We start from the raw sequence: 8,453 nt of genomic DNA on the forward strand, positions 1-8,453 counted from the left end.
GTCCGCGTCGCTGCCGCTGAGAACCCCGAGTACCTGGGCCTGTCTGAGACCAGCAGCGTGTAGAGGGAGGAATGGCCTCAGTTACCCTGCCGCACCCACACTGGATCCAGTGGAGAATACGGACCCACTGGATCCAGTAAAGAATACGGACCCAGTGGAGAATTACGGTCCCACTGGATCCAGTGGAGAATACGGACCCACTGGATCCCAGCGACGATCCAATCCTGGAGCTTCCACGATGCTGCTCAGCCAATCATGGCGTCCGTCACCTGGTTGCCGAGGAGCAGCTGGTCCTGAGGTCAACTTCAGCGGTCAGCCCGCTCCCCACTGGACAGGCGCGTCCCTGCCCCCCTCTCCCACGCCGACCCTCCTCCCCCCCAACGCCCACTCCCCTCCCCCCCACTCCCCTCCCCCCAACGCCCACTCCCCTCCCCCCCACCGCCCACTCCCCTCCCCCCCACTCCCCTCCCCCCCACTCCCCTCCCCCCCACGCCCACTCCCCTCCCCCCCACTCCCCTCCCCCCTCCCCCACGCCCACTCCCCTCCCCCCAACGCCCACTCCACTCCCCCCCCCATGCCCACTCCCCACTCCCCTCCCCCCCACTCCCTCCCCCCCACTCCCCCCCCCATGCCCACTCCCCTCCCCCCACGCCCACTCCCCTCCCCCACCACCATCCAATTCACCGGCCTCCCCACCCCCTTTCTTCCCATCACCCAACCCCCTGCCCCTCCCCCCTGCCCCTCCCCCCCCCCCCCACATCTGAATGCTGAGTCCGTGAGTTTTTAACTTTTGTATATTTGATTTGGGAAATACTTTTATATGTTTGACAGAAGTATCTTTTCTAGAGTTTGCTGTGAATGTTTAGGTGAGGAGGCTCTTGGTTCCCGGGCGGCGGGGCCAGCGGCCAGTGTGGCCCTGGCCAGAGGTAGCCACTGGCGCCAGAGGACCGGTGTCCACTGGCCATCTCGGGCGCCAGGGTTGCGCTGTCCACTGGCTATCTCTGGCGCCAGAGGACCGGTGACCACTGGTCATCTCTGGCGCCAGGGTAGTGCTGTCCACTGGCCATCTCCGGCGCCATGGTAGCGCTGTCCACTGGCCATCTCTGGCGCCAGAGGAACGCTGGCACTGGCAGCATCTTCCCCGAGTTCTGAGAACGTGTCTCCATCACACTGGTTAATAAATCTCACTACATTTTTAATCTCTTTTGCGTTTTATTCTCAATTTTAAACTGCTGGTCATTGGTCATCTGTGGGGCCGCTCCCGAGGCGAGGGGCCGAGTGGACGGACGGGGAGGTGGCGGGGAGGGGGAGAGCGGCTCAATCTGCCCGCTGTGCCGGGGATTATTGCCGAGCTCCGCCCGCTGGGGCGGCATCTGCGTCGGTCTATTTGCGGACTGGACTGGACTGGGCAGCGCTGTCGCCCACAGCGTTGGGCCAGACCGCGGCTATAAGGCGTCTACGGCCGCGGGCAGTGGCGGCGAGGGGATGGCCGGGGGGGGTGGGGGTGATGGCCGGTGGGGTGGGGGCGATGGCCGGGGGTGGTGGGGGCGATGGCCGGGGGGGTGGGGTTATGGCCGGGGGGGTGGGGGTGATGGCCGGGGGGGGGGGTGGGGGCGATGGCCGGGGGGGGTGGGGGTGAGGGTGAGGGTCTCCGCTCTGGGTCTCACGTTACTGCTCACTCTGCCCACCACCCGGGCGCTGAGGAAGGAGGTTGACTACGTGGTGCCCGACTACCGCGGCAAGGGCTTTGTGTTTGATTGTGGGCGAGCGCTTCTACCCGAGTGTCGGGGCTTGTCCGTGTGTGTGTGTCCGCGCTGGGGCCTCGCTGCCCACGGCTGCCCCCACCTTGCTCACGGCTGCCCCCACGGCTGCCCCCACGTTACCCACGGCTGCCCCCACGGCTGCCCCACGTTACCCACGGCTGCCCCCACGTTACCCACGGCTGCCCCCACCTTGCCCACGGCTGCCCCCACGTTACCCACGGCTGCCCCCACGGCTGCCCCCACGCTGCCCACGGCTGCCCCCACCTTGCCCACGGCTGCCCCCACCTTGCCCACGGCTGCCCCCACCTTGCCCACGGCCGCCCCCACGTTGCCCACGGCTGCACCCACCTTGCGCCCGCCTCATTTACCGCTCCGGTTGCCCGCGCTGTCTGCGGGTCCACAACTCGTGCAACTACGGGGATGAAACCTACCGGCTCCAGCAGCACTTCTGGGTAAGTCTCCGTCCTCCACAACCCGCCCGGAGCGGCCGGAACCAACTGCAGATGCTGCTGGAACCGCAGACAAGACACAGAGTGCTGGAGTAACTCAGCGGGTCAGGCAGCATCTGTGGGGAGAAGGAATGGGCGACGTCTCAGATCGAGACCCTTCTTCAGACCCGAAACGTCACCCATTCCTCCTCCCCGGAGATGCTGCCCGACCCGCTGAGTTACTCCAGCACTTTTACGTCTATCCTCGGAGTAAACCAGCACCTGCAGTTCCTTCCTGCCTTGTTGTTGTTTTCCAGGCGAGGTGAATGTCACGGCTTTAAACTGTTGCAACAGTCACGGAGACGAGGTGCGGGTAAACAATTGGCAGCGGGAATGTTTGTCTCACCCTCTTCAAAACCATTTGTTGAATTGACACCTGAGAATGTAAATAATTCTGGGTCAAAAATAGTTTAAAGGTGAGATTGTCGAGCGCGAAGAGTGAGCTTTGGGTGACATTAATTTGGCGAATTAGAGACAGATTATTCACACGAGGTCGGTGCCCAGAAGCCGCGGGGAAGGTGCTTTATTTACTCGCTGTCGGATATTTGTAACAAACTGATCAAAACGTGAGAAAGGTACAATTCTGGGCAAAGAAACAAGCGTTTGACTGCGGGCGAACAGTCGAGAACAACCCGGGCCGCGAGGTGACGAGGTTAGGGTTAGGGTCAGGGTCAGGGTTAGGGTTAGGGTTAGGGTCAGGGTTAGGGTCAGGGTCAGGGTCAGGGTCAGGGTCAGGGTTAGGGTCAGGGTCAGGGTTAGGGTCAGGGTTAGGGTTAGGGTCAGGGTTAGGGTCAGGGTCAGGGTTAGGGTCAGGGTCAGGGTTAGGGTCAGGGTCAGGGTCAGGGTTAGGGTCAGGGTTAGGGTTAGGGTCAGGGTTAGGGTTAGGGTCAGGGTTAGGGTCAGGGTCAGGGTCAGGGTTAGGGTCAGGGTCAGGGTTAGGGTCAGGGTCAGGGTCAGGGTTAGGGTCAGGGTTAGGGTCAGGGTTAGGGTTAGGTGAGTGAGAGGAAAAACTCACATCACTCTGCATCAGGCGAAGGTTATTGCTGCAACCCTCGGGCTGCACCTTGGCTCCTGTCCGCGGGCGCTCCGGTCACTCCGCTCCGGTCACTCCGCTCCGGGACGGGCGATCCGCTCCGGACACTCCGCTCCCGTCACTCCGCTCCGGACACTCCGCTCCGGACACTCCGCTCCGGACACTCCGCTCCGGACACTCCGCTCCGGACACTCCGCTCCGGACACTCCGCTCCGGACACTCCGCTCCGGACATTCCGCTCCGGACATTCCGCTCCGGACACTCCGCTCCGGACACTCCGCTCCGGTCACTCCGCTCCGGACATTCCGCTCCGGACACTCCGCTCCGGACACTCCGCTCCGGACGACCCGCGACGGGCGATAAGGTCACCCGTGAGTTGAGGATCCAGGTTTACGAAGGTCAACGGTAAAAGCAAAAGCAGTGGAGAGTAAACGTGATGATTTGCCTCCTGGGACAAATATCGTTGTGTTGTATCTCGTGTGGGAAGGAACTGCAGGTGCAGGTTTAAACGGAAGATCAAAATGCTGGAGTAACTCAGCAGGTCGGGCAGCATCTCCCGAGAGAAGGAATGGGTGACGTTTCTGGTCGAGACACTTCTTCAGACGAGTCAGAGGAGAGAGAAACGAGAGATAAAGACGATGTCGAGAAATAAAGAACAATGAATGAAAGATGCAAAAAAAGTCACGATGATAAAGGAAACAGGCCATTTGTCAGCTGTTTGTTGGTGGGAACGAGAAGCTGGTGCGACTTGGGTGGGGGAGGGATAGAGAGAGAGGGAATGCTGGGGTTACCTGAAGTGAGAGAAATCAATATTCATACCATTGGGCTGTAAGCTGCCCAAGTGAAATATGAGATGCTGTTCCTCCAATTTGCGTTTAGCTTCCCTCTGACAATGGAGGAGACCTCGGGCAGAAAGGTCAGTGTGGGAATGGGAAGGAGAATTGAAGTGCTTAGCTACCAGGAGATCAGGTAGGTCAAGGCGGATTGAGTAAAGGTGTTCAGCGAAACAATCGCCCAGTCTGCGTTTGGTCTCACCGATGTATAAGAGTCCACATCTTGAACAACGGATAAAGCAGACGATGCAAGTGAACCTCTGCCGAACCTGAAAGAACTGTCGGGGTCCCTGGGCAGAGTCGGGGGAGGAGGTATAGGGACAGGTGTTGCATCTTCTATGGTTGCAGGGGAAGGCACCTGGGCAGGGGGTGGGCCCCAGGTTTTCCATTCTAGGACATCTGAGATGTCTCTTTCTTATAAAACGCGGTTTCCACCCGACTCATAGATGGAGCCGCTCACCCACGTCTCCTCTGTCCTGCAGTTCTGTTCTCACTTCCTCTCCCTCCAAGATGGAACAAGGGTAGAATCTCCCAGTCCTCACTTTTCACCCCACCAGCCTCCGCATCCAACACATCACCTTCAAGGAGATCCAGTCACATCTTCCCATCCCTATCCCTTTCCTCTGAAGCACCTTGGTTCACACAGATTCGCATCCAAACACCTTTCCTCAGGCACTTTGTCCTGCAACCACAGGAGGTACAACACAGGAACAGGCCCGACAGCCAACAATGTCTGAGCCAAACATAATGCCAGCAAATGGTCTTTATCCCATCCATTCTCTGCATATCCATGTACATCCAAATGGAGTTTTGACAGGAGATAGACAATAGACAATAGGTGCAGGAGTAGGCCATTCAGCCCTTCGAGCCAGCACCGCCATTCAATGCACCTTCACGATCCCTTCTCCCTCACCACCATCTCGGGATCCCAGCGGTCCATTCAGGTGAGACAAAGGTCCACATGGACCTCCTCCAACCTCAACTACTGCATCTGGTATTCCTAATGTGAGACCGGTGAGACCAAACCTAGATTCGGCGAATGTTTTGCTGAACACTTGCGCTCAGTCTGCCAAGGCTTGTTGGATCTCCCGGTTGCTAACAATTTTAACTCCTCTCCCCAATCTCACATGACCTTTCTGTCCTGGGCATCCTCCATAGTGAGACCACATGCAGAATGGTGGAACAGTACCTCATATTCCACTTAGGTAACGTACAACCCAACGGTATGAACATTATCTAATTTTAGATAAACACAACCCTCCTAATTTCTCTTTACCTCTCTCCTTCAGTGATATTCTTTCCTGTCTTCACACCTCTTCTATTATCTCACCATTTTTGTCTTTTCATCTCTGACCTTTGTCCAACTATCTATCGTTTGCCAGCCCCAGCTCTCTCCCCTCTTCCCCTACTACAATCCATCTTCAGGGCCTTGATGTGAAACAATGCCACCCAAGATGCCTCATCTAAGCTAGTCCTATTTGCCACGCTTGACCCATAATCCTCCTAACCTTTCTTATCCATGTGCCTTTGCTGTTACAGTACATTCTTCAACTGGCAAGCTCGTTTCATATACCCACTACAGCCTGAGTGAAAATGTTGCCCCTTAGGCTTATATTGAATCTTTCCCCTCTCATCTTAAATATATGTCCTTATTTTTAATTCCCCTACCCTGGGTAAAAGACTGCATTCACCCTATCTACCCTCATGATTTTATACATCTCTATAAGATCACAACTCAGCCTCCTGCGCTCCTAGGATTAAAGTCTTAACTTGCACAACCTCTCCTCACAGCTCAGCCCAAGTCTGGCAATAACTGTAAATATTCTCTGCACTTTATCCAGTTAATGACATCCTTCTAGAGCAGGATGTCCAACACTGAACATAGTACTTCCAAGTGTAACCTCGCCAACATCTTGTTAAGCTGTAATCTAACGTCCCATCTTCTGTACTCAATACCCAAACTGATGAAAGGCCAATGTACCAAAAACCTTCTTGACTATCCTAACTGTGATGCTACTTTTAGGGAATAAAATCCCTGTAATCCCTCTGCTGTACAACACTCCCCAGGCACTACTATTCACTGTGAAGGGGTGCTGGCTGACCTACCAAAATGCAACCCCTCGCACCTGTCTGCATTAAACTCCATTAACTTTTCATCAGCCCACTGGCCCAGATGATCAAGATCTTGTTGTGATTTTTGATACCCATCTTACTCTGCACAATGCCTCAGAATCTTCTCTAGTAACTTACCTACCATAGCATTTTAATACTCCAGCATTTTCTGTTTATCTACCAGACATTGATCTCTCATCTATAGTTCCTTGGCTTTTCCTGGCAGCCCTTCTTAATAGAGACATAACATCAGACATCCTTCAGTCATCTGGCACTGCAATTACGTGTAACAATGATTTATATATTTCAGCCAGGGCTCCTGCGATTTCTTCCCCCAGCGTCCTCCGATATATCTGAGCAGGCCCAGGGATTTATCTACCTTCAATACACTCTAGGATGTCCCACACCTCCACTGTGACATCTCCATTAACTACAGCACTTTGTTTTTTTTCTCTGTTAAACAGGAACTCTTCTCCAGGGAATGGCGTTGATGGGTTTTTGTGGATTCCAAGATAAACACACGGCAGGAATGGCCGTCATCTTTGAATAAATCCATCTTTTGCAAGTGATGTTGGTGCTCATCAATCCAAACGGCTGTTGCTTGAAGATGACAGGTTTAATTGATCATGTTCTGATCTGTGCCATTTCCCTGCAGCCTTCTCCCTGCGAGAGGTGCCGATGTGAATTTGACAGCGAGGTGTACTGTCTGACTGCAGAATGTGCTCCTGTCCACAGTGTCAATCCTTCCTATGAACCCAACCAGTGTTGTCCTGTCTGCAGCCAGGGTAAGCGTAAGTGTGGAGTCAAAGGCTCTTTAGCAGGAAGGAGTCCACATTTCCCGAGCTCCCCACGATGATCTCTGGGCATTTTGAGTTCCTGACTCCAATGTAAATAACACTCTCTCCACCATCACAGAGTCTGATCTCCAGTGGTCTCTTGCAACAGTTCTGCAAAATTCTCAACTTGTTTTCAAATCTTTGCTTATTTCAGCTCAGTATCCCACTCTACCCCCACCCCCTGTGCTGTTGTCCACTGTAGACCTGCTCCTACCCCCACCCCCTGTGCTGTTGTCCACTGTAGACCTGCTCCTACCCCCACCCCCTGTGCTGTTGTCCACTGTAGACCTGCTCCTACCCCCACCCCCTGTGCTGTTGTCCACTGTAGACCTGCTCCTACCCCCACCCCCTGTGCTGTTGTCCACTGTAGACCTGCTCCTACCCCCACCCCGTGCTGTTGTCCACTGTAGACCTGCTCCTACCCCCACCCCCTGTGCTGTTGTCCACTGTAGACCTGCTCCTACCCCCACCCCCTGTGCTGTTGTCCACTGTAGACCTGCTCCTACCCCTCAACATTCAATTCCACCCTGTCGCTCCTGGATATCTGACCTTTGTGCTCTCTTATGGTTTAAATTATGAGGTCATAAACTTCCCTTGAACTCAGAAGACTGAAAAGATAGTCGAATCATGGAATTTACAATTCCTTGATTTACGAAAAGAAATGCATTTCTGTGAAACAGTTCATGAAGGAAATCAAAAATTAAAATGGGAATTTTGATGGGCTCTGTAATGGGGATAATGTACTGATTGTTATAACTTTGGAAATCAAAGTTAGATATCCTGAAGCATCAGTGGTGTTGGAGAAAACAATTCTAAATTGAAGAATACCTGTTTAAGGATTGAATAAGGTTGACAAATCCTCTCGGAGGGTCCAGACAAGGATCCTTTGCAGCTCAGGTATGCAGGAATGAAATGGGGAAGTATTGCTTCACATTAAAAGTGGTGAAAGCTTCGAAATCTCTCTCAAAGCCAAAGGTTTCTGAGATCAGTGTTTGCAAGATTGATTTTTGTTGGTTAAGGATACCATGGGATAAAGATGGATAAATGCAGGTAAAGTCTAGGTCAGCCATGTTCTGATTAAATAACAAGTTCAAGAGGCAATATGTCCTCCCACTTGTTGTGTGATAAGCTTTTATTTCTACAGATCCTGTCTAAGAGTCTGTTCTATTCTTGTAGGGCCCAACTGCTTTGCCGGGAACACGATTATTCCCGCTGGAGTGAGGGTGGAACTGGATGGGGTATCGGTTTGTTTCTGTCTATACAAGGATGGCTCGTGGGAGCCCCAGCAACAGGCAATCTGCACCCCACGTGGCTGGAAGCAGTCCCACCATTACACCGCTAATGAAGGCCGCCACTAACACCCAGAGCTCGGCACCAGCTTCACTGCC

The 8,453-nt window shown here is 54.0% G+C and overlaps 1 pseudogene; it reads left to right on the forward strand.

The window, feature by feature from the left end:
• The window catches only part of LOC144607525 (uncharacterized), a 10,272-nt pseudogene extending 1,849 nt beyond the window's left edge, over positions 1-8,423 (forward strand).
• Positions 8,424-8,453: the final 30 nt, after the last annotated feature.

This window comes from Rhinoraja longicauda, chromosome 29 (genome assembly GCF_053455715.1).
Source record: "Rhinoraja longicauda isolate Sanriku21f chromosome 29, sRhiLon1.1, whole genome shotgun sequence".
NCBI lineage: Eukaryota > Metazoa > Chordata > Chondrichthyes > Rajiformes > Arhynchobatidae > Rhinoraja > Rhinoraja longicauda.